This window comes from Canis lupus, chromosome 9 (genome assembly GCF_048164855.1).
Source record: "Canis lupus baileyi chromosome 9, mCanLup2.hap1, whole genome shotgun sequence".
NCBI lineage: Eukaryota > Metazoa > Chordata > Mammalia > Carnivora > Canidae > Canis > Canis lupus.
In genome coordinates, this window is record NC_132846.1 from 38,520,917 (window position 1) to 38,546,329 (window position 25,413).

General features: G+C 36.1%; 1 long non-coding RNA gene across 1 annotated transcript in view; it reads left to right on the plus strand.

Annotated features, from left to right (window-relative positions):
• The window catches only part of LOC140639418 (uncharacterized), a 43,671-nt gene extending 19,894 nt beyond the window's left edge, over positions 1–23,777 (plus strand). Inside the window, exons 4-5 of the long non-coding RNA XR_012036146.1 lie at positions 17,757–17,874; positions 23,553–23,777. This is a non-coding gene — a long non-coding RNA (uncharacterized lncRNA). The remainder of the gene's footprint in view (positions 1–17,756; positions 17,875–23,552) is intronic.
• Positions 23,778–25,413: the final 1,636 nt, after the last annotated feature.

The window sequence follows — 25,413 nt, forward strand, 5'->3', positions numbered from 1 at the left end:
AGTACAAAAGGCAGAATTCTAGAAGTCTGGGATGCAGTTTTCCTCAGTAAAATAGGGATAATAGGTGAGTGAAGATTAAGTGAGGTATTATTGCAAAGCTATGAGGACACTACCTATTACATAGTAAGTGCTACATAAGCGTTCCAACAAAATCGATAAACTAGAGGACCTTAGCATGTGTTAAGAACATACTATGAAAGTTGTTATAAATGAAGCGCTCCACTTTTGGAGAACAGATTTTGATGGGAGTGTAATTGTGGGGAGCGGCTCCACTGAGGAGACTTCATGTGGGTCTTGAATAATGAGTACAGCATGTAGAGAAATAGGTAAGGGAATTTCCAGAAATGGGACCTGCACAAGCTGTCTAGTAACACAAAGAGCCCTGTCTCGAACATTCTGCCTAGAAGCCTTCCCTGGTACCAGTTCATCTCACTAAACCAGTAGGTACAAGGCCTCCTCCTCTATACCCCACTAAACTAGGTACATGCCTCTTTTTCTTTTTCTTCTTTTTTATGATAGTCACACACAGAGAGAGAGAGAGGCAGAGAGACAGGCAGAGGGAGAAGCAGGCTCCATGCACCGGGAGCCTGACGTGGGATTCGATCCTGGGTCTCCAGGATCGCGCCCTGGGCCAAAGGCAGGCGCTAAACCGCTGCGCCTCCCAGGGATCCCCATGCCTCTTTTTCAAGTGTCTCATCATTTTTGCAACGCTTTTCCTCTAATATTCATTCCACAGTTATTGCACACCGTCTTGGTACTGATCCTTGGTACTGATCCTCATGCTGGGTGCTATTGCTACCCTCAAACTCCTGGAAAAATAAGGGGCTTTCTCTGGTACCAGTGGGTTCCCATAGCACACTGGCCCACTATAGTTAAAAAATACCACTGAAAGAACTTACGCATCAATAAGAAGGAATCCTTCTCTTTTCCCTGTTTTTTGATACCCAAGGAATTATTTTTAATGGTGAGAAAGGGATAAAGATTTTTCTTGTGGTCACTGTTTCTGTGAGCTGTTTATTCAAAGAGTTGCTTTTTATAGGGCTCAGAGTACCTCAAAGGAAATAGAATTATTGAATATTATTGATAACAGTTTAGGAGGACTTGAAGGATCTGTCAGTTTCCTTAACTAAACAGCTATATGTTGTAGCTTTTGAAGTCTGCATATATTTTATCTTCTGTCTGTCCCATTACTGAGTTCACAATCTGTATTTAATTAATTTTTCATAATCTGTATTTTAAATGGAAGAGACTTTCTGAAGTGGGATTACAGGATGGAGCACAGAGTGGGGCATGGGACAAGCAGGATTTCAAGGCTGCTTGGCAGTTTTCAAACCCAGAAGTCCTGTGTTAGGGGGAAAAAAAATCAGCCTGGCAACTGTTCTTTAAAACCATCCAAGATTTCTTCCTTTGCCCTATTGTGGTAGTGAACATGACTTTCGTTCGTGACTATTTCAGTTACAGCAGCAAACTCAAATGTTTAAAATAAGATCATAAAGAGTTGTGCTTACATGGATGAGATGTGTATTTTATAAATATCTCTGACCAAGATAAGGAGCATCCAGAGGGGTGTTGTGTGGGGTACAGGTAGATGGTGATAACACTGGTGGCAAAAGGATGTGCCTTCAGTAATTTGCTCAGGAAGTTGTAAGAATGTGCACTAAGTCAGCAGTGGTGAGAATGAAGAGAAGGAAAAGTACAAGAGAGATTTTCTCTTCAGGTAGGATTGACAGGCTCTGGTGACAGTGTGGGAAAAAGAGAAAAGAGCCCATGGGCACTCTGAATTTTCTGGCTTGGGTAATGAATATGGTATTGTTCATGGAGAGAGGATGAGAGATAGAGAAACTGGTTTGGAAGGAAATATGATTTCATTTTTGGATGCGTGGAGTTTAGAAACCTGTGAGATGTGCATTTACATGAGAGACATGTTTATAGGCACATGGATAAACAGACTCAATCAAAGAGCTGAATGAGGAGGGACAGCACATAAATCCTGTTGATGCTTTTGACAGTAGATAAGATTGCCTAGGGACCAAGAGATGAGCAAAACTGAGGAGATTGATTTTTGTGTATATATCACGTGACCTTTGAACACTTACAAGGTCATTATAAATACATTAGCAAATAAGATGAAAAAAGTATTTTGTTAGGTAGGCTATTTCTTTTGAGTTTTGGTTCAGAGTATATAGTCCATGATGGTAAATGACATCTCGAGGTCCCTTGCCACATCATGATTTTGTGAGGTCTAGATGAACAAAGGGAGATATTTTTAAGTGAAGCTCTATTTTGCAATTACAACTGTAGGACAGCAGAGAAATCAGACTTTGAGCTGAGATAGCATTTTTCTCCTCCCCTCCAATTGAAGCTTTCTTTGAATTTGGAAATCATATCTTTCTTTATCTGGGTCAAGGACTTGAGAAGAAAAGGCTAAGTGAGCTTGGTGCAAAACAGCATGTTCAGATGTTCACATTAATCCCCTTAAACTACTCACCCAGAGAAAGTGGAAGGAAAGAAAAGGCAAGAATAAAAGACATTTTCAACAGATGGTATCTCTTTTGTTTTTTGTTTTTGTTTTTTCCTATTTACTTTAAACTGGATTACTACAATCACTTTGAAAGCAAATCATGCCTCTTTGATAAGTGGATAACTAGTATTATGGCTTTTGTTGTCATAGACATTAAACTCTGCTCCCCCTCCACCCATCTTTGTGGAAAGTATTGAATGTTCTCAGGATTCCAGTTTCTTTTGGTTGTTCAAAACCTGCTTAAATGTACCATGAATACAAGGATCCTTTAAGAATTTGTAAGCCGAAAACAGAGAGGGAGGCAAATTTTAAGAGACTCTTAACTATAGGAAGTAAACTGAGTGTTCTGGAGGGGAGGTGAGTGAGGGAATAGGGTAATTGGGTGATGGGCATTAAGGAGGGCACTTGAAGTAATGAGCACTGAGTGTTGTATGTAACTGATGAATCTAAATTCTAAACTAAACTAAAACCTAAACTAAATTCTACCTCTGAAACTAATACAAAAAAAGAAATCTCTAAACCAAATGATAGTGGGACTGTTTGATTAATAAATAATCTATTTAAATTTCTGAAAAAGTCTTGGGACTCTTAGCAGACAAATCAACATATGACATAAATATTTAACTTCAGAAAATAGGGCAAATTAGAATATAGGAACATTTCTTCCATACTACTAGTCAGAGATCTAAAATTTAAACAAAATTGAAGGTACATTTAAAATCTTATTCAATTACAAAATTTAAAAATAAAACTACCCTATGACCCAACAATTGCAATACTAGGTATTTGGTTACAAAGGTTACAAAAATAATGATTTGAAGGGGCACATGCACCCCAATGTTAGTAGCAAGAATGTCCACAAGGGCCAAGCTGTAGAAAGAGCCCAGATATCCATCAAAAGATGGATGAATAAAGAAGATGTGGTGTATATATGCAATGGAATACTACTCAACCATCAAAAAGGCATGAAATCTTGCCATTTGCAATGACATGGATAGAACTCTAGAGGGAATTATGCTAAGTGAAATAAGTCAGATAAAGACAAATATCATGTGATTTCACTCATATGTGGACTTTAATAAACAGATGAACATAAAGGAAGGGAAAGAAAAATAAAATAAAAATAGAGGAAAATGATAAGAGACTTTTAACTATAGAAAACAAATTGAGAGTTGCTAGAGGGGAAGTGGGTGGGAGATGGGGTAATGGGTGATGGCATTGGGGGCACTTGATATAATGAGCACTGGGTGTTATATACAACTGATGAATCACTAAATTCTACCCCTGAAACTAAAAATACACTGTATGTTAATTTAATTTAAATAAAAAATTTTAAATATAAAATATCATTCAATTACAAAACCCTTTTATGGATGAAACTCCAAGCTAAAAAATATGCAGTGACTTTTTTTTTTTTACTTAAATTGCAATGGAAGTTGGTACAGTGCTTTTATAAGTAACAAAATAATATACTTAGAGTAAAAAAAATGTTAACAGTATTTGACTCAACAATCCAACTTTTCTAAAGCTTATTTTAAGGAAATAATCTAAAAGAAAAATAAAATGCAAATATTTGAAATTTCCATTGTACTGTTATCTATAAAGAGCAACTGGAAAGAAAGTGTCCCAAATGATTCAAAATTTGCTTTAGAAATTGTGGATATTTGGGACACCTGGATGGCTCAATGGTTGAGCATCTGCCTTCAGCTCAGGGTGTGATTCCAGGACCCCAGGATCAAGCCCTGCATCGGGCTCCCAATAGGAAGCCTGCTTCTCCTTCTGCCTGTGTCTCTGCCTCTCTGTCTCTGTCTCTGTCTCTCATGAATAAATTGTTTTTAAAAAGAAATCATGGGTCTTGACTCAGTATAACATTAAAATTCCTAAAATTGGTAGTCATTAAAACTGTAAGGAAACAGGAAAACTGATTGGTAGACACTTAGGGGGAGAAAATAAATACAAAGATGGAAACTTCATTTTATATCTTGTTGTAATTCCAACTGCAGTGAAAAATATCTTGCTATTTGTGTTTCTCTTTGGCCAGAAGTGAGCTTTTCACAGCTAGCGGCTTTCTTTATCATCATTATTGCCCTAGTGCTCAGTAAATGTTTGCTGAATTGAGCCTAATCTGTGCAAATCTAATATGTAGAAGTGAAATGGATGGGGAATTTAAATGAACTTTTAACTTAAAAATTCCCTAATGTCACTTCATACTATATATAGGACACAAAGATCTATAAGATATATGTTAATTTTTCAGAGATAATATTGGGCAAAAAGTACATTCCATGATATCATAAAAATACATTTAAAAGAAATACATTGTTTGTTTATATATTATATACTGGATTCCAGGTGCAAAATAGTATATTCTGGATATGATACTATGATATTCTGGATATTAGTATTCTAATTCTGGAAAGTAGATAATCACACTTTAAAATGTATTAACTGTTTATCAGGTAATAATAGACCACAAAACACAACATGTTAAATGGTAAATGAAGTTTCATACCATACATGCAGTTCTATTTGGGGAGTGGGGGAAGGACAAAGGCAGAGGGGGAGAGAATCTTAAGCAGGCTCCACACCAAGCACAGAGCCCAAGGTAGGGTTTGATCTCACAACTCTGAGACCATGACCTAAGCCAAAATCAAGAGTTGGCACTTAACTGACTGAGCCACCCAGGTGCCCCACCATACACTCAGTTCTATAAAAAACAGATATTAGTAATGTTGGTTAATTTTAAAACAAGTCAACTTATATACATTTAAAGAATTCCTCTATATTACATGTATTACTTACAGTCAGAACTAATATATCATTACAGCTGGTACAAAGTAAGCTGGCAAAGAAAAGGAGTGATTTCTTTTGTAGGAACCCTCATTGCTATTGACATACTGAGCTGGATAATTCTTTGTTGCAAGGTGGAGATGTGGGGCTGTTAAGTGGGTTGTAGGATGTTTAGTCACATTCCTGGCCTCTGTCAACTAGATGCCAGTACCACTTGCCCTCGATTATGTCAACGGAAGTGTCTCTAGACATTGCCAAATGTCCCCTGGGAATCCAAATCACTTTCGGACAAATATTAAATCACGTAGGAAAGATGTCGGGGTTCAAAGCTGACGGCCAAGAAAGAATTCTTAAGATGTCTTTGGTGCAAAAAAGTGGTTTTATTAAAGCACAGGGGCAGGACCTGTGAGCAGAAAGGGCTGTACTGGGGTAATGAAGAGTGACCCATTATATACTTTCAAGTTGAGAGGGGATTAGGACATTAACTCTGTAAGGAATTTTGGAAGCAAGGTTTCCAGGAGCTTGAGGGGGCTAGCTATTGTTAGGAAAAGGTAATTTATTACTGTCTAAAAAAACCTTAGTCATGAGACCCTTCAGATGTGTATCGATGAATCATATGCTTGAGGGATGATATCCAACATATATCTTGGGACAGGGTAGAGATACCCCCAAGATACCCCAAGATACCCTCTTGGGGGAGGGTAGAGATAAAGGAAGTTTCCAAAAGAATTTTTACATGTTAAAGTAGATTCAAAGGATCCTGAGAGTCAGGCTAAGATGGTCATTTGCTCTCAGCAAGGATTAATATCCATGCAACTGAGCTCCTAGAGGAATGTCACTCTGCCTGTTTCAAGGACTTGTGAATGGGCTGTAAGTAGTAAGAAAATTTTCTTTTGCCTTTGTTTCCCCCATCATTAAATATCTCAGTAAAAATGAATGTATGTATATAATCAGTATATAACAAACAGAAAACTTTAATTTGAATAGAAATATAGCAGTGCCTCCTTTGCTTTGACTCCTGGATTATTATGGTAGGAACAGATTTAGATTTAATATGTTCTAGGTATAACCTAATTTCCATCTCAAGGTGATAGGACTCTGTTTCAGAAATTACTGCTAACTTGAACTTTACAGTGGTGATATTTTGTGTTTTGCTTTCAGTTCATTCTAGTTCTGGCCTTAAGTGTTTGCTCTCCATGCAAAATAACAACTCAGTTGATGCAAAGTCACTTGCAGATTCTTCCCTTTCTCCCTCATCCACCTTTGCTTTCTATTTTTCTTTGTTTTCTATTTTTTGTGTATCTGAAAAATTGCATCTTGTATTCTGGCACATACTATAATTTTAGAGATGTGATTTTAAAAAATGTCAATTGTGTGCTGTCTACCTCCAGATTGTGTATGGAGATGCTCTTCTGCCTGTGGAGATAGCAGCATCTTTCTCACAGACCCCCAGACATCAGAGCCCTTCTGTCCTATAGAAGTCATAAAGAACATAGACTTTGTTCAAAAAAGAATAAAAACTTTGAAGTCACCTAGGCATTATTGAAACTGTTACTGAAATTGGCCAACGATCATAAGAAAGCCTCTTAATCTCTAAAACTCACTTATTTTAAAAACTGGGTTAATAATGTGACATTATACAGTTTGGGGAAGAGCTAAAAGGATGATTCCCATGAACGACCTAGCACTGCACCCAGGCCTATCATAGGCAATCATGAAATTTCTTTCATTTCTTCTTTGCTCTATGAAAGATGCTTCATTGTATGAAGCACCATTGCCTTCTAAAGCAGCTCATGCTCTGCTGTATTAGTTTGTCACAAACTGAGTGACTTAAACAACAGAAATTTATTTATTCAGTTTTGAAACCTAGAAGTCTAAGACCAGTGTCAGAAAGTTATATTCCTTCTGAGGCTTTTCTCCTTGGCTTATATATGGCTATCTTCTCACTGTGTCTTCACATAGTCTTAATTCTGCCTAATGTCTGTATCCAACTTTCCCCTTAGAAAGATACCAGTCATATGGGATTAGGGCCCACTCTAATCACCTCATTTTGACTTAATTGTCTGTTTAAAGACCCTATCTCCAGATACAATTACATTCTGAGGTCCTGGGGGTTTGGACTTGAACATATTAATGTTTGGTGAGACACAATTAAGCCCTGCCCTGCCCTCCTCACTTCGGAAATTTAGACTTTAGAGAAGTATTCCAATGAGAAGCTTCTGCTACGATCCCTGCCAAATCTACAATGACAATACTTCACCATTCACTATTATCTACATTGTTTCTCTCTATGTAGAGTTGATATGTTTAGTGAATATACTATTCATTCTTTTAATCTTTTACTCACAAATTGAATGGGTCTGTCCACACACATCCATGGAGCATTCACCATGGTCCAGGCATTGCCCTAGGCCTTGGGACATGAGAATAGCACATCATGTTTGTCTTTGTGAGCTTAAGTCAAGAAAGGAAGGAGGGAGTCAGAGAAAGAGGGACTCAGATGGATAATTCTGAAACAATATAGTTGTACAAGATATCACATTAAATTAAACAACAGTGTTAATCTAATATTAGAAATGCAATTGGAAAATTTCCTATGCAGTGAGGCTCTTACCCACATCCTGAAATAGATCTAACCTAGAGCACTAGCTTGATTGTTGTGAGAATAAAAGTCTCAACTTCAGCCATTCTGGAAATTGAACTAATCTCTCTGCCTAGGAATATAATTGACTCTCTCTGTTTATAATAGTGTGGTTTATACTTATAAATTTACATTTTAGATTTAAAGATACCAGAACTTTAGATTCAGGATCTTAAAATTACGAGTTCATGTATTAAATAATAAAGTGCTGAAATAAGAAAAATACTAAATACAAATACTAAAGAAGTGCTAAGGATATCAGGAGATACAGAATATCAAGAGTGCTGGAAGGTGAGAATCATAAAGTCAGTACTGAATGTTGGATTCCAAATCACAGTTTTGATTACATGAGCATTAGATGGTAGGGTTAGTGAAGGAATCTGGTCGAGAGGGATCAGATGGTAAACTATCATGGGTCTTCTTTGGGGGAAATTAGGAAAGAGCAGCCCATAAGAAAGACCCAAAAGAGTGAGTTGACAGTGGGCTTTTACATTATCATAAGGGAGAATATTGCAGTAACCAGGAGCAAAGTTCTCTGTGGGTATTTGTGGGGGAAGGAGTAGGTACTTTCTATAGTCACTATCCTTAGTGGCTTCTATGAAGACAGTAGGCACGGGTAAGGACTAATTTTTTTTTTTTAAGAGAGGGAAGTGGGGTTGGGGGTGCCTGGGTAGCTCAATTGCTTAAGTCTACCTTTGGCTCAGGTCATGATCCCAGAGTCCTGGAATCGAGTCCCGGATTGGGCTTCCTGCTCAGCAGGAAATTTGTTTCTCCCTCTGCCCCTCTCCCTCCTTGTGTTCTCTATTTCTCAAATAAATCTTAAAAAAAAAAGAAAGGAAGAAAGAAAAAAAATGAAAGAAGAGAGGCAGAGGGAGAGAGGGAATGGCAAGTAGGTTCCATGCCTAGTATGTGGAGCCTGACATGGAGCTCAGTCTCATAATCCTGAGATCATGACCTGAGCCAAAATCAAGAATTGGACACTCAACTGACTGAGCCACCCAGGCACCCTGAGGATTAAAATTTTAATTTTTTTTAGATCAGTCTTAAGTTTATAGGAAAATAGAGAAGATAACAGATATTTCCTGTATACTCCTTGGCCCCCAATAGAGATAGCTTCCCCCATTATTAGTATCACTCACCAGAGTGGTATATTTGTTGACAATTGACAAAATGGACGTTGACACAACATTATCACCCAGAGTCCATAGTTTATATTGGGGTTCATCCCTAGTGTTGTATATTCTTTGGGTTTGGACAAATGTATAATGACATATATCCCCCATGATAGCACCATACAGTGTAGTTGTGGTGCCCTAAAAATTCTCTGTGTTCCACCTATTCATCTCATTCTCCTCACTAACCTTTGGCAAACACTGACTCTTTCTTTCTTTCTTTTTTTTTTTAAGATTTTATTTATTTGAGACAGAATATGAGCATGCACAGAGGGAGGGGCAGAGGGAGAAGCATGACCCTGGGATCATGACCTGAACTGGAGGCAGATACTTAATTGACTAAGCCACCCATGTGCCCCAACCATTGATCTTCTTACTGTCTTTATAGTTTTACTTTTTCCTGAGTGCCATATAGTTGGAACCATACAGTGTGTAACTTTTAAAGATTGTCTTCTTTCAGTCTGTAATATGCTTTGATTCTTCTTTGTCTTTTCATAACTTGATGGCTCATTTCTTTTTAGTGCTGAATAATATTCTGTTGTCTGTATGCACCCATTCACCTACTGAAGGATGGCTTGGTTGCTTCCAAGTTTTGGCAATTATGAATAAAACTACTATAAATATCCATGAGCAGGTTTTTGTGTGAACATATGTCTTTAATTCCTTTGGGTAAATACCAAGGAGTATGATTATTTAATTATATGATAAGAGTATATTTAAGTTGTTTTTTTTAAAAGTTTTTATTTATTTATTAATGAGAGACACACAGAGAGAGAGGCAGAGACACAAGCAGAGGGAGAAGCAGGCTCCATGCAGGGAGCCTGATGTGGGACTCGATCCCAGGTCTCCAGGATCATGCCCTGGACTGAAGGCGCACTAAACCGCTGAGCCACCCAGGCTGCCCATATATTTAGGTTTTTAAGAAGCGACCAAACTTTCTTCCAAAGTACTAGACCATTCTACATTCCCATCAACATTATAAATAGTTTCTGCTGCTCACCTGCATTTGGTGGTCAGTGTTCTAGATTTTGAACATATAGTAGGTATGTAATATCTCATTTTAATTTTCATTTCTCTGACAACATATGATGTGAAGCATCTTTTTATATGCTTATTTGCTATCAGAAATCAATTTTGAGTGCGTTTATAAAAACTCTATTTTACCATGTCATGGAAAAGAGGCTGCCAGTTATTTCTTCTGAGACCTGGAAAGCTATGAGGGATTGTGGATGTCCCTGGAAGCAGTACACCACAATTATCAGTGAGTAATTGTTATCTATAAAGCCAGCTGTAGTTTGTTTCAGCTGAAAATGTCCTTAATCTTACCTTTCAAATCGATCTATTCCTGAGTGGCAGCCAGACATGCCTGTTTGCTCTTTTATCTTTTACAGGAAATCCCAGGTAGGAAAATCAGTTTCTGTTTTAGGGCAGGATCTGGAAAAGACCTATAGAATAGATGGGAATGGTCAGGGGTGAAAAGGGCTCTGTCTACATAATTTGATTACTACGGACATTGAGTTTTATTCCTATGGAAAGGTATAAATACTGCTATTGGTTTAATCAGGATACTCTGAAGCTGCCTGGCTGTTTGCAAAATATTTTGAGCACCTTGGAAAAGTGACATCATTTGTGTACAAAATATTACTAAATGTGCTATTTGCCAAATAATTCAGAGAAAGGTTCAGCTGACTTTCTTTGCTTTGCTGATTTAGAAGCTTTTTCTTCAAAGTAAAAGTAATGAATCTTTTGCTTAAATGTAGCTCTGGGCATAGTTACAAATTTTCAGCATGTTTTTGGCTTCTAATAATTTACATCAGCTATTCAGCAATTTGGCATTTTTTGTTGATTTTTTTTCCTAATGCAAAGTGTTATTTGTTAAATGTTGTTATTGTTGGTAGTAAAATATGGTTACTTTGAATGTTTCTGGTACTATAGGTAAAAGGAAAATAGTTTTGCTGATATCTAAGTAGATGGGGGACAGGAGAAGAAAGTGACATTATGTATTTTAATAAATATTAGCTGAATACAAACAGAAAACAAAGAGTAGGGGGATCTATATCTCTAGACTCTGGAAATGTTATGTATTCTGTTTGTACCTGCACCTGATAACAGTGCTTAATAGCATTAATGTACAATTTATATTCTGCACCATAAACTAGAAGTCCTAGCATCTTTCTCCCTCCTTCCTTCCCACCACTTTGCCTCCCTTTTTTCCTTCCACAATACTTTGTGAATGCCATTTATGTGCCAGATGCATATTGGTATCATTCAGGCAGAGCTTGCTGTTTTTAATAGCTATATAGGATCATATGTTTTTAAAATAGGGAAACTCAAATTTCATGGTTAAATCACTTGACCAGGATCAGTAGTTATTGAATGGTTGCTGTGTGTCACTTTGCATATTCTAAAGAAATAGGAGATTTCAGATACTGATCTTAAGGAGATTTATAACCTTAATGGGGAACCATAAAAATGTCATAAGTATATCTATAAAGAAATCCAGTGTTGGGCAGATAAGTACAGCAAAAGCAACAGAAGACAGAAGATTTGACTCCTCCATTCCAATAGTTCTTCAAGGGATAAAAATATTTGATTTCTTTTTTTAGGATTCAAGAGATAGTTTTTGCTTATTTCAAGATAAAATATTTTTAAAACATTGATACTTCTGCACTCACAAATTTTCTGTGGACTGATTTAGGAAAACTAGGATCTGTGCATTTTAGAAGGTAAGTCATTCAGAATAAAAATACCTGGCACTTTTGAGACAAGAAATGCCACAGGCAGGATGATTTGTTTGTCAAAGTTGTCGTCCAGAGAGTAGAGAGACTAAGAACTCAGAGTTGAGCTGGACACAATACTATGAACTGTCAATGGGAGATAAGAATTCTTGTGATCCTCAGAGAACAGCTATTGTAGGAATAGGTGCAAAGGAGTTGGAAAACCTTTATGTACAGTTAATGTTATCAGCAGAGTTGACCAACCCTGGTACCTCAGCCATGTGGGGAGTAATGGTTCCTGTCAGAGGTTAAGGAGGGAAGATGAAATGGCAGATGAGGACCAGATTGAGAAGGACCTTCGACTTAAGCAGGAAGTGTTGTCTTTATTCTATCAGCACCAGGCAATCTGAATAATTATGCTGAGAGGTGAGTGACCAGACACAAAGTGCAAGGGCTTAATAACAAGGTCTTTGTTGTTATTAACACCAAGCTTAAAGTAACAGTTACCTTTTCAACCTTGCATTTTTGTTGTTCAAAAGATGCCAATACAGTGTGTTTCCCAGTGTGGCTATTCATAGGCACCACACAGTTTTCTTTGTGTTTTGGGATAGTTCATATTTTATATTGTCCTTTGACTGAATAACACAATGAGGCTAGGGAAAAAGAGCCAAAGATTTTTTTTTTCTAAATCTTCTAAGTTATTCTGTATCTGTGTAAGAGGTTCATTGGTTTCAAGATGATGGAGTTCTCCATCAACCACTCCCATATGGACAAGCCCATAAGTCACCATTCTCTGACACTGAAGCCAGGGGAAACCAATACAGATAGGAGGAGCCATGTGTTCAGGAATTGATCTACCTAAAGATGATTCACGAGTCTGTCAATTCATTTATTTATTCACTTCACTCATTCATGCATGAGTCATCTGTTTATGGCTAGGTTTCAAGTGTCATGGATAGACTATTTCCTAAATATTAATAAGAGACTTGTGATTCAGTATTTCAAAATAGTTATTTAAAATACAACTACTAAGTATAGACTCTCTCCCTGGAAATTTTAATATGCACAACCTAATGAAGTGGAGGAGAGACAGAAGATGAGAATGGCTTATGAGAAATCTTGAGAAAGGACTATATATAGAGAGACTTTTCCAGTATATTTCTACAGATGCATATGCTGGCTGGCTTTCAGCATGCCACATCTTGTGGTATTTATCTTTGAATCCCTAGAATGTGGCCCAGGTATGTAGTAGAGGCACACTGGATGTTTGTTGAACTATACTAATAGTAATAGCCTATGTGAATTCAGCTAGCAAGACTGAAAGTTCTTGCTCAGGAGGCCCCCTGCACATGGTAATGCACAAAATGTCCTAAATCAGGGTTCTTCTAACTGAGAGGTAGAAATATTGCCATAGTAATTGAATACTTGTGAATATTTCCTTCTCTTTAGCCTAAAAGCTAAAACGTGTAGTGCACATGATTTCTCAAATTCATGCTTAACTAAGTATGCGACTAAATAAAAGCCTATTTAATTCCAATGCATCTTTCATGCTTCCTGAATTATTCTTTTTTTTTTTTTTTCAAAATGGGGACATGACCCTTTTTTTTTTTAAAATTTTTATTTATTTATGATAGTCACAGAGAGAGAGAGGCAGAGACACAGGCAGAGGGAGAAGCAGGCTCCATGCACCAGGAGCCCGATGTGGGATTCGATCCCGGGTCTCCAGGATCACGCCCTGAACCAAAGGCAGGCGCCAAACCGCTGCGCCACCCAGGGATCCCTTCCTGAATTATTCTTTCACCCTACTTTCCACATCCTCTCCTGTCCCTCAGAAGTAACAGCTATGAATTGGTACAGTTGGCTAATATATCATTGGGCTGGTGGGAGGTGGAAACCATGGCCATGTTTTTGGGGGAGAGAATGCACCTGGAAATGGTCACTGCTTATGGCCATCAGTGTCTGTTTAAAGGGCGGTTTGAGTCTAAAATCCATCATTTCCTAAATATCTTTCTGACTTGACTTTTGGGTAAAACTTTTGGGTAAAACATGAGAGTGGAAATTTAGAAAATTTCTGAATTAATACTTGTGGGGATTGAGCTGGTTGAAATTAAGCAGAGACAATCTTTTGTGTTCCAGCAAAAAGTGATTTATTGACAATATCTATGTATAACCCTAAGACTAAATCACCCCAAGTGGGAGGAGTGGTCCCTCTACACAAACTGGCAGAAATTAGAGATGATTGAGGTAGTTTCTAAGGTTTTTATATCTATAAGCTTTCTTTATCTAGGTTTTCAGTACAGAAACAATATGCCTGTATTCCCAGGGCAGGAATGGACTCTACTTCTATTACTGTTTCCTTTGTATTCCTGTCCTTTTTTTTTTTTTAACATTCCATAATCTTTTCAATTAAGATCTTCATATAAGTATGATGGGAATCCTATGTATTCACTTCCCCTAAAATAGCTGAAAAATGGTTAATGACACAGCAACTTATGGGCTATGGTAGATTTTGCTAGTACCTTAAATAGTATCTAAACAGAGCAACTTCTCTTGCCCCACCTCCCCTTTTCTGCAAATTGTAGAGACTTAACCAACTTCCGAATAATATCACACATTTAACTGTTTATAAAGTAATTTTCAAGGTCCAAGTTGTTTAGGCTACTCTTTTACTATAGCAATTGTATAGACTCCATCCAAGAGATTCCAGGAAGAAGGAATCCAAACAGAGGCTCTTGATCTTGGTTCTTACCTTTGAAGATAGATAAATTCATTTATCTCTAACTTGGCAGAGATTGATAAAATGTATAGGCTTTTCTCTGCACTATTCCCTGAGTTGAGATGCTTGGACATAAAATCCCCCCAAATAAAGTGATTTGAATTGATTATAATTTCTCAGAATTCATGTATTGGCTTGCTAGGGCTGACATAATGGAATGCCAGACATTGGATGGTTTAAATGGTGGAAATTTGTTTTCCCATAGTTCTGGAGGCTAGAAGTCTAAGATCAAGGTGTCAGAAGGTTTGTTTCTATTGAGGCCTCTGTCCTTGGCTTGTAGACAGCTACCTTCTTGCTGTGTCCTCACTTGACCTTTATCTCTGCCAACATCTCTGATGTCTCTTCTTAAAAGAATACCAGTCAGATTAAGGCTCAATCCTTGTGACTTCATTTAAACTTAATTACTTCTCTAAAGGCTCTATCTCAAATACAGTCACACTCTAAGGTACTGTGGAATTAGGGCTTCAACCTATGAATTTTGGGGAGACATGTTCCTTAATATTTGACTATACCAATTTTTGCTGTGCTCCCAAATTAGGGGATACAGTGTGGGAAACCATCAAATCACATTGTTTCCAGATATTGAGACTTATTTACTATTGTTCTATTTCTCAAAATAAGAATACTTAGTCATTTTAGATTCACCCTGAACTATAAATACATAGGCCATAAATAAAATCTCATTATTATTTTATAAAGAACCAGGGAAGGTTTTTCTCTTACATGCCATCCCACTTAAATTCTCCTAAGTGCATCTTACAAACTGACCTCCTTTCACACTCACATAAAAATTCTCACCTATGAAGTGAGGCAGCTAAAAGCCTTTAACTGTCGTAAGTCCCACAATGCCTAGCCTATGAAGTAGATTGTCAAACAAATGAGCCTAGACTTACAGAAAGTTGACCCAATCCTAAAAAGCAAAGAACACAAAAGAAACAAACATTAGATTTTTCATTGAAATGGACATATACATTGTTTTTATAAGGTATTAAAAATTGACACTAGACATACCAAATATTGATAAATTGATGCAAAAATATGGCAGATACTATTCTAGGGATTGATGGAGAACATGAAATGTATTTTTAAGTCCAAAGTAAATTTTTCAGTAAAATTGCTTTTTGTAGATTTCTCCTAAGCCTAACAAGGGCAGCGTTAACTATCAGGCAATAATATTACACGTTTATGCTTTGATGTATTTATTTGTTATCTATTAATTGATATTTCCCAAGGCTATTTACTTGCAATTTGTTCCTACTTGTATTGTGTATTTTTTTTGCCAAATATCTGAATACTGTTTATCATTTAAATAATGTATCAAAATACTGAGCTGTGATACCTGGTTATTGAACAGCTGTTTTCTAGACTGCAGCTGGTAATAGAAAGTGACAGCTCATTGTCTTTGCAGACAGTAGAGTCCCTTCATCTTTTCCATTCAGATGATTCAATGTTCATTGTGAAAACATAATGAAGAGGATACTAGACTTATTTTAGCAACTCTAGGGATACAGTTCTTTTGAATTCTAGATTGTGAAGTCTCTTACTTGAATATGTATAATGAGATAATTCAAGCAATATATTCTAATTTAATTTTAACTCAGTACTCAGGATTTGCTATTCATGAAATACATAACCTGATTTAAAAAAAAAATCAATGAATTTGATGATATCTTGAAACCTTATTTCATTCTCTCTAGAGTTGTCATGGTAACAGAGAAAGCAGGGTGCTACGGGGGAGATGTGATTTTAGACTTCTGCTGCAGTTATTCCTGTGTATAGTCCAGAGAGAATAATGTGATGGCTGCTTTATTCAAAAAAATGCATGTATTATGTATTATGCTAGTATAGCAGTCATGGGGAACTCAGATTCTGTAAATGCCTGGCCTTGCCACTTTACCTAATAAGTTGAGTTTGGGTTTTCTTTTTCCCATTGAGTTTCTGTTCAGTGACTGGTAGGATTATTTTTGATTTGTATAGTATGTGGTTAAGGTTATTAGATCTTAAAACAAACAGGATGGATAATACAGAATCGAAACAATTGAATATACTAATAGTATGTTAAACACTTGAATTACATTTTCTACACAAATATGAAGTTAGCTTTGATTACAGATCCTGCCTCATATATGATCTGGGCAGCTCACTATCTTACTCCACATTGTTGGGACTCCTGAGCCTGCCTGTCAGTGGTTTGCTGTCCACTTATACAATATGACAGCTTTCCCACTTGGCATGTAGATCCTCATAATACCCTTTTTCTTGCTCCTTTATTTGATTTTTTCCCCTCCTTTCCTTCTTTCTACCTTCCTTCCTCCATTTCTTTTCCTCTCCTTCTCTGGCCCCCTAGCCTCCTTCCTTCTTCCCTCCTAACCTCCCTTCTTTCTTCCCGTGCTTTATCTTGTGCATTCACTGCATTTAATTTACCTACCACTCTATACTGCCCCCAACTCCAGGTTAATTAGGCTCAGTTTTTCTCGATTCCAACCCCAACCCCTCCTCCCTCACTGAACTGAAACCCACAGGTTTATGTGTCCAGGGCTACTTATTTGTATTGCCAGGTCTGTGCTCAGAGTAGATACAGTGCTTGTGGAACTTGGTGGGAAGCCTAAATATATACTGCAGAATTGTATGCAAAATCTGGAGTCAGAGACCCAACAGGAAAAATTACACCCCACAGAAGTTAGCAGAAATCGCTAAGAAGGTTTTCATCCTTACAAAGTAGAGAATTAGCAGCACTTTGAGCCAGTCATACCTAGATTTCTAAGGGGTAAGTGAACTCTGAAAAACATGTGTGTCACACACTTGTAAGACAGAAAAAGGGAAGGATTTAAACACATATGATTCATTTTATTATATTTTTTAGAGAGGAGGGGGAGGAGTAGAAGAAAAAGAGAAGAGAGAATCTTAAGCAGACAACCCCTATGGAGGCCAATTTGGGGCTCTATCTCACAACCCTGATATCATGACCTAAGCTGAAATCAAAAGTTGAACAATTAACTGACTGAGCCACAAAGGTGCCCAATATTTAAACACATTTTAAACAAATGTGTACTGGGGTAGCAAAAGATGGGCTTATGAGTGCATATTTGCAATATGTATCTTTTAGAAATATGCCATATTAAAATTTTTCTTTATTCAGGTTAAAACTGAAATAGTTATCTACATTGATCTCTGGAGGGCATCTCCCCCCTATTTAAGGTTAATTTGGAGTCCAGAACTATTGTAAATTGGGACAGGAAAAAAGAAGCATTTTCTTGGTAAGTGATAATGCTTAGCGTTCATAGATCGTTGTCTCGATATAAGGTCTTAAAAGAAGTCATACTTGAAGAGTACAAGAGTGTCAGGCATGACTCTGTCACCACACTAGGCATTGATTGGAAAGATTTATTTTCTTGTTTCTCCATTTAAATATACCATAGTCCATTGGTGTTTCTGTTAATTACTGAAGAAGTCTTCTGCATTTAATGGCTGCCTGATAGATGCCTATGGTGGAGCACTTGGACATAATGCCAGAGTAGACTTAGATACTATTTAAGTAATTCATACGGCAAAATGCACTGAATGGTAAAGACGTTTTCACTGAAAATATTTTCACTGAAAAAAGACATTTTCACTGAGAAATTAAAGATTATTAAAAGCTTGAATTAATAAGTTCAACCCTATGCTGGCATAATCTAGGTCTAAGCTTTCATCACACTGAAAATGTCAGGTTTCCCAATTGGCGCTAGTGTGGTCTTAATAGCTATTCACTATTGAAAGAATTAAAGCAACTTCCAAAATATAAGCACTTCATTCTTAGTCAACCCTGATTTACTAGAATAGAAAAATGGACAGTGGCCTTAGTTCTATACTCTCAGTTTATATGAAATGTGTGGGGAATCACTAGGTTTAAGAGTATGTGGCCAAAGAAGTCTGTTAATCAATATAAAGCAAGGAAAAGCAGGAGGATAAATGTTTGATGAAGGTATTATTGAAATAAATATCTTCTTAATATTTGTGGGCCTCACTGGGAAGGCAAAGTCTTCCTCTTTCCTTGTCTTCTCTGTTCTTCTGTACATCAAAGTCTCAGAATATGTGGAGTACTGGGCAGATGCAAGCTATAGCAAGCATTAAGTGTGGTACTCACATTGCCATCTAAATATCTAATAAACATTTCATGATTAATATGTCCCAAACTGAACTTATCTTCCAAATTTGTACCACCAATTTCTTTCTTATTTTAGTTTATGGTAACTCCATCTGCCCAGGCAAAAAATACTAGAATTACCCTTGACTCATCTCAATCTCTCCCACCCTACATCTAACCTTTGAGGAAATGGTGACAATTCTATCCTCAAGATATACAGCTTCAAATAATCTTATTCCCGTCATCTCTGCTGTGACTATCCTGGTTGAAATACAGCAAATACTCTCTTCTCATATCTTTCCTCCTTATAGTCAGTTTTCAAGAGCATCCAGAGCAATGTTTTCCTCTAATTTTTAATTTTGATGTAATTTCAGATTTACAGAAAAGCTATAAGAATAGTACAAAGGGTTCCTTCAAATCCTTCACCTAGATTCCCCAAATATAAATTTTTTTCATGTAAAGTTTTTGGTTACATGTTGCCACATTATCTTCTGTAAGGACACACCATTTTACATTTTTTACCAGTAATATTTGGCAAGTCCCCTGTGAAACCATCAGGGCTTGGTGCTTATTTTGTGTGTAGCAGTTTGTGTTTGCTTTTTTTTTCTTCTGTGGAAATTTGTCTGTTTAAACTTTCTATCACTAATGGGATCATTTTCCTAAACTAATGGGATATGTTCCTAAAAAAAATCTGTTTCATACAGATTTTTCAAATTTGTTTTTCCATAACATTGCAAACAATTTGTTGTTTTTTAAAACCTTTACCAATCTGTTTGGTGAGAACTCGTATTTCAGAACTGTATTAATTGAATTTTTATTAGTATAAGAAAGATGACTCAGGAACTAAGAATGTCCATTTATTCAAGTATAATATATCTCAAAAGTGTTAAGTTTTCTTTATATAAATTTTGTATGTTTCTTGTTTATTTCTAGGTGTCTTATTTCCTTTTTTGCTATGATAAATGAGGCTTTCTTTGGCATTATATGTTCTGATTACCTTTTGTGTTTATAAAAGCTCTTGATGTCTACATGTTAATTTTATTTTCTCAGTTTTTTTGAATTAGCTTTGTCTTTGACTGTCTGGGTATATAATCATATTGTCTGCAAATAGCAATAGTTTCTTTTTTTTTTTTTTTTTCCAACTCTTATGCCTCTTTGTGTTTTCTCTCATCTGATTGCATTGGCCTTTAGAAAATGTTAAAGAGTGCTATAGTTTGTGGGCATCCATGAATATTCTCAATACTCATTTTAAGAAAACATGTGTTGAGTTCTATTTAGTTGAGTGATTTTTACCAAGAATGTGTATTAGCATCTGTTAAAGAGTTTCTTTAGGGCAGCCCTGGTGGCGCAGCAGTTTAGTGCTGCCTGTAGCCTGGGGTGTGATCCTGGAGACCTGGGATCGAGTCCCATGTCAGGCTCCTGCATGGAGTCTGCTTCTCCCTCTGCCTGTGTGTGCCTGTCTCTCTCTCTCTGTGTGTCTCTCATGAATAAATAAATAAAATCTTAAAAAAGAAAGTTTCTCCATTAATGAGAATAAAGTTTTTTTGGATGTATTAATATGGTATCATAAAATTTTTTTTTCCTGAAATTGAGCCAACTTTATATTCCTGGAAAAAAAACAAACTTGGCCATGGAATATTGTTTTCATATTACTATGCTGTATTCTTTTGGCTAATATTGTAACTAGGAGCTTTTGTTTGTACAATCTTAATTATCTCGATCATCAGTGTTCTTATTACATAAAAAGAATTGGAACTTTTTTTTTTTATTATCAATGTTCTGGAACATGTTGTGGAGCATTACTCCCTGGTCATTAAATATTTTGCAGAACTCCCTTGTGAAGCCATCAGGGCCTGGTGCTTAATTTGTGTATAGCCATTTCTTTGCTTTTTTTTCTTCTATGGAAATCCATCTCTTTAAACTTTCTATCACTAACTGGACTATTTTCATAAACTGTCCTTAAAAAACAATCCATTTCATATATTTGCAAATTTATTTCCATAGAGCTTCTTAAAACACACATGATTTTAAAACATTTCTTCTATTTCAGTGGTTATATTTCCTTGCAATTTCATATTTTGTATGTTTGTACTTTCTCATTTTTTTCTGGATTAAGTTAACTAGTGGCTTGTGTGTTGGTTATTTTTTTTAAGATTTTGATTTATTAGTTAAATCTTCTATTTTCTATCCTGTACCTTGTTTTTACTTTTACCTTTAGTATTTCCTTCTTTGCAGATTCCTTTGGTTTGCTTCATTGTCATTTTTCTAGGTTTTTGAGATGAGAATTTAATTAGCTTATTTTAATTCTTTTCTTTTTATTGATAAGTGTTTCAGACTCTGAATTTTTCTCTTTTCACTTTTTAAAATATATTCCACAGATTTTGCTAAGTAGTATTTTTATTATTCTAAAAGAAATTCTGTAATTCTGTTTTAGGTTTTCCTTTTATTTAAGAGTTACTTAATAGAAGATTTAAAGTTTTTTAATTTCCAAAATAAAGGACAATTTTTTCCTCTTTATTTATAATTTCTAACTTTATGGTAGTGTGATCAGAGAGGATTGTTTCTAATATATCTTCTTTATAGAACTTAATGATGTTTTCTTTGTGGTTGAATATATGATCAACTTTTGAGAATGTGCTATGTGCACCTGAGAAGGTGTAATGTCTACTATCAAAGCATAAAATTTGATATGAAAAAGATTCATCTTGTTGATTATGTGGTTTAAATCTTAATATCCTGACCTTTTTGCCCATTTGATTTGTTTTATACTGAGAATGGTATGTTATTGCACCCTTTAGAAGGAAGTCCCTATGTGCAGATGTGCAATGTGCACACAGAGTTATGCATGTCTTCCTTTAGGGTAAAATATCTACACAAATTATTTGGAATTCTGCACAGGAAATCTCTTGTACCCCATTTATTTATTTATGCAATCATTTATTTGCATAGTTGTGGACTCAGGGATACTTTGTTTTATAATCTAATACTAAATTTATTTTGTTGTTCACGTTGTTCCAAGTTATATTCTTATTTTATGTATTTTATTTTTTAGCACTTGCTTTTTTTGGCACTACAATCTGCTCCAAGTTAACTTTGTATATTTATTGGAGAATGAAGAATGATACTGGAAATCAAGATGTAGGCATTAGGTATACTCATTGCTACTGAGAATCATTACTTCTAGACCCTCTCAGCTGACAGATCAAAGAGATACATGTGTATACCAACCTTTGAATATATACATAAGAATTTAATTATCTGTATCTATATTAAGTGGAACATGAGTTCATACTGGTATCTCCAATTCTAATTACCCCATAGATAAATCTAACATTCTTCCTTTGTTTATCTTGTTACTGTCCACTGTAACAGTGAGAAATCTGGCTTCTATATTCATTTGTTTAATTGTTCAGGTCTATAATATACATGAATAGTGGCTTCAGAATTATTAACTTGTTGCTCCATGAAAAATAATTTTATTAACTAATTTTATTAACTATAGAACTTATATATGGTTTTTTTTTTCTTTCTTTTAGTATATGTGCTGCCAAAGTGAGCACTGGTTCTTTTTTTCATTCTGACAGAGCCTATTTCTTTTCCAGTGTTACTTAGGTCATAACCTTTTACCTTTCACTGAAGTTGTTTCATATATTTCTAATATACCTGGATTCTTTTTGTCACATGAACATTCCATCCTAGGATTCCTGACTTCCTAAATTATTTTAATATTTGTATGTATTAAGATTTGCTCTTTTATTCTGTGATGTCTTTGTACTTTAACTAAACAAAGTGTGTCATGCAGCTACCATTACAGTGTCCTGCAGAATAGTTTTACCACCCTAAAAGATTTCCTACGTTTCATCTAGTCAATCTGCTCCCTCCCCCTTAGCCACTGGAAACCACCTATCTGTTTATCAAGTTTTTAAATCTTCCCACTACATCATATAATTGTAATCATAATACACATATCCTTTTCAAACTGGCTTCTTTCACTTGGGTATATGCATTTAAGCCTCATCCATGTATTTGTATGGCTTGGTAGCTCAATATTTTTAATTGCTATACAATATTCCATTGTATGGGTATACCAAAATTCATCTACGCATTGAACAACATCCATGTTCTTTCAGTTTTTGACAGTTATGAGAAAACCTCTATAAACATTTGTGTGTAGATTTTTTGTGTGGGCTTAAATTTTCAGATCAGTTGGGTAAATATATAGGAGTATGTGCTGGATCATATGATAAGACTATGTTTAGCTTTGTAAGAAACTGCCAAACTTTCTTCTAAATTGGCTGTACCACTTTGCATAATCTTATTGGTTAGATTCTATAGTAAAATGCTAAATAAAAGTGATGATCAATATATACCTTTGGGTTTTTTCCCTTCATTTTAAAGGGAATGTTCTTGAATCTAATGTAGGCTTCTTTTGGTTGCACTTTGTAAGATTAAGGATATTCCTTAATATCCCTAGTTTCCTGATAGATTGTTTTCCAAAGCAAGGGCCATATGGATTTTTCTTTTAACATATTAATCTGGTGAATTACATTTATACATTTTTTTCTAATGTTAAAATATCCTGTTTACTAGATGTTTCTTATGGATTGAATGTGTTCTACTCCCCACTGCCCAAATTCTTGTTGAAATCTTACTCCCTAGTATGATGGTATTAGAAAGTAGGAGTCTTTGGGAAATAATTAGGATTAGATGAAGTCATGAGGGAGAATATCTACATTGAATAGGATTAGTGTCCATGGATAAGAATCATGAGAGAGATTTTTTCTACTTTTTTTTTTTTTCTCTGTATAGATACAATGAGAAGTTTGCAGTCAGCAACCTGGAACAGGGCTCTGCGAGAAAAAGCCAACATTGCCATGAATGGACTTAATAGTGGGAGCTTAGAAAGAAGAGAGGAGAGCTACAAAGAAAACTTTAGTCTTCTTAGAAAGCACCAAGTGGTCTGTAACAGAATGTTGGTAGAAAAATGGATGGTAAAGTCCACTCTGACAAGAATGAGAAGCATGTTATTGGAAACTAGAGGAAAGGAAATATTTGTTATAAAAATAGCAAAGAACTTGATTGGATTGTGTTTGTGTCCTAGTGTTTTGTGGAAGGTAGAACTTGAAAACAATGAAATAGTGTATTTATCTGAGGACATTTTTTAAAATTTCTTTTTATTGGAGTTCAATTTGCCAACATATAGCATAACACCCAGCGCTCATCCCATCAAGTGCCTCACTCAGTGCTCGTCACCCAGTCACCCCCACCCCCCGCCCACCTCCCTTTCCACCACTCTTGTTCGTTTCCCAGAGTTAGGAGTCTCTCATGTTCTGTCTCCCTCTCTGATATTTCCCACTCATTTTCTCTCCTTTTCCCTTTATTCCCTTTCACTATTTTTTATATTCTCCAAATGAATGAGACCATATAATGTTTGTCCTTCACTGATTGACTTATTTCATTCAGGATAATACCCTCCAGTTCCATCCATGTCGAAGCAAATGGTGGGTATTTGTTGTTTCTAATGGCTGAGTAATATTCCATTGTATACATAGACTACATCTTCTTTATCCATTCATCTTTCGATGGACACCGAGGCTCCTTCCATAGTTTGGCTGTTGTGGACGTTGCTGCTATAAACATTGGGGTGCAGGTGTCCCGGTGTTTCACTGCATCTGTATCTTTGGGGTAAATTCCCAGCAGTGCAATTGCTGGGTCAGGGCAGATCTATTTTTAACTGTTTAAGGAACCTCCACACAGTTTTCCAGAGTGGCTATACCAGTTCACATTCCTACCAACAGTGTCAAACTCTTCCTCTTTGCAGATGACATGATACTGTACATAGAAAACCCAAAGACTCCATTCCAAGATTGCTAGAACTCATACAGCAATTCAGCAGTGTGGCAGGATACAAAATCAATGTCCAGAAGTCAGTGGCATTTCTATACACTAACAATGAGACTGAAGAAAGAGAAATTAAGGAGTCAATCCCATTTACAATTGCACCCAAAAGTATTATACCTAGGAATAAACCTAACCAAAGAGGTAAAGGATCTATACCCTAAAAACTACAGAACACTTCTTAAAGAAATTGAAGAAGATGCAAAAAGTTGGAAAAATATTTCATGCTCATGGACTGGAAGAATTAATTAGAAAGCACCAAGAATTAATTCACCAAGAATTAATATTGTGAAAATGTCAATGTTACCCAGGGCAATTTACATATTTAATGAAATCCCTATCAAAATACCATGGACTTTCTTCAGAGAGTTGGGACAAATCATCTTAATATTTGTGTGGAATCAGAAAAGACCTCAAATAGCCAGGGGAATATTAAAAAAGAAAACCATAGCTGGGGGCATCACAATGCCAGATTTCAGGTTGTACTACAAAGCTGTGGTCATCAAGACAGTGTGGTACTGGCACAAAAACAGACACATAGATTAATGGAACAGAATAGAGAATTCAGAAGTGGACCCTCAACTTTATGGTCAACTAATATTTGACAAATCAGGAAAGACTATTCACTGGAAAAAAGATAGTCTCTCCAATAAATGGTGCTTGGAAAATTGGACATCCACATGCACAAGAATGAAACTAGACCATTCTCTTACACCATACACAATGATTTTGGTTTAAAGATTATTTTAGAGAGCATGTGAGTTTGTGGGGA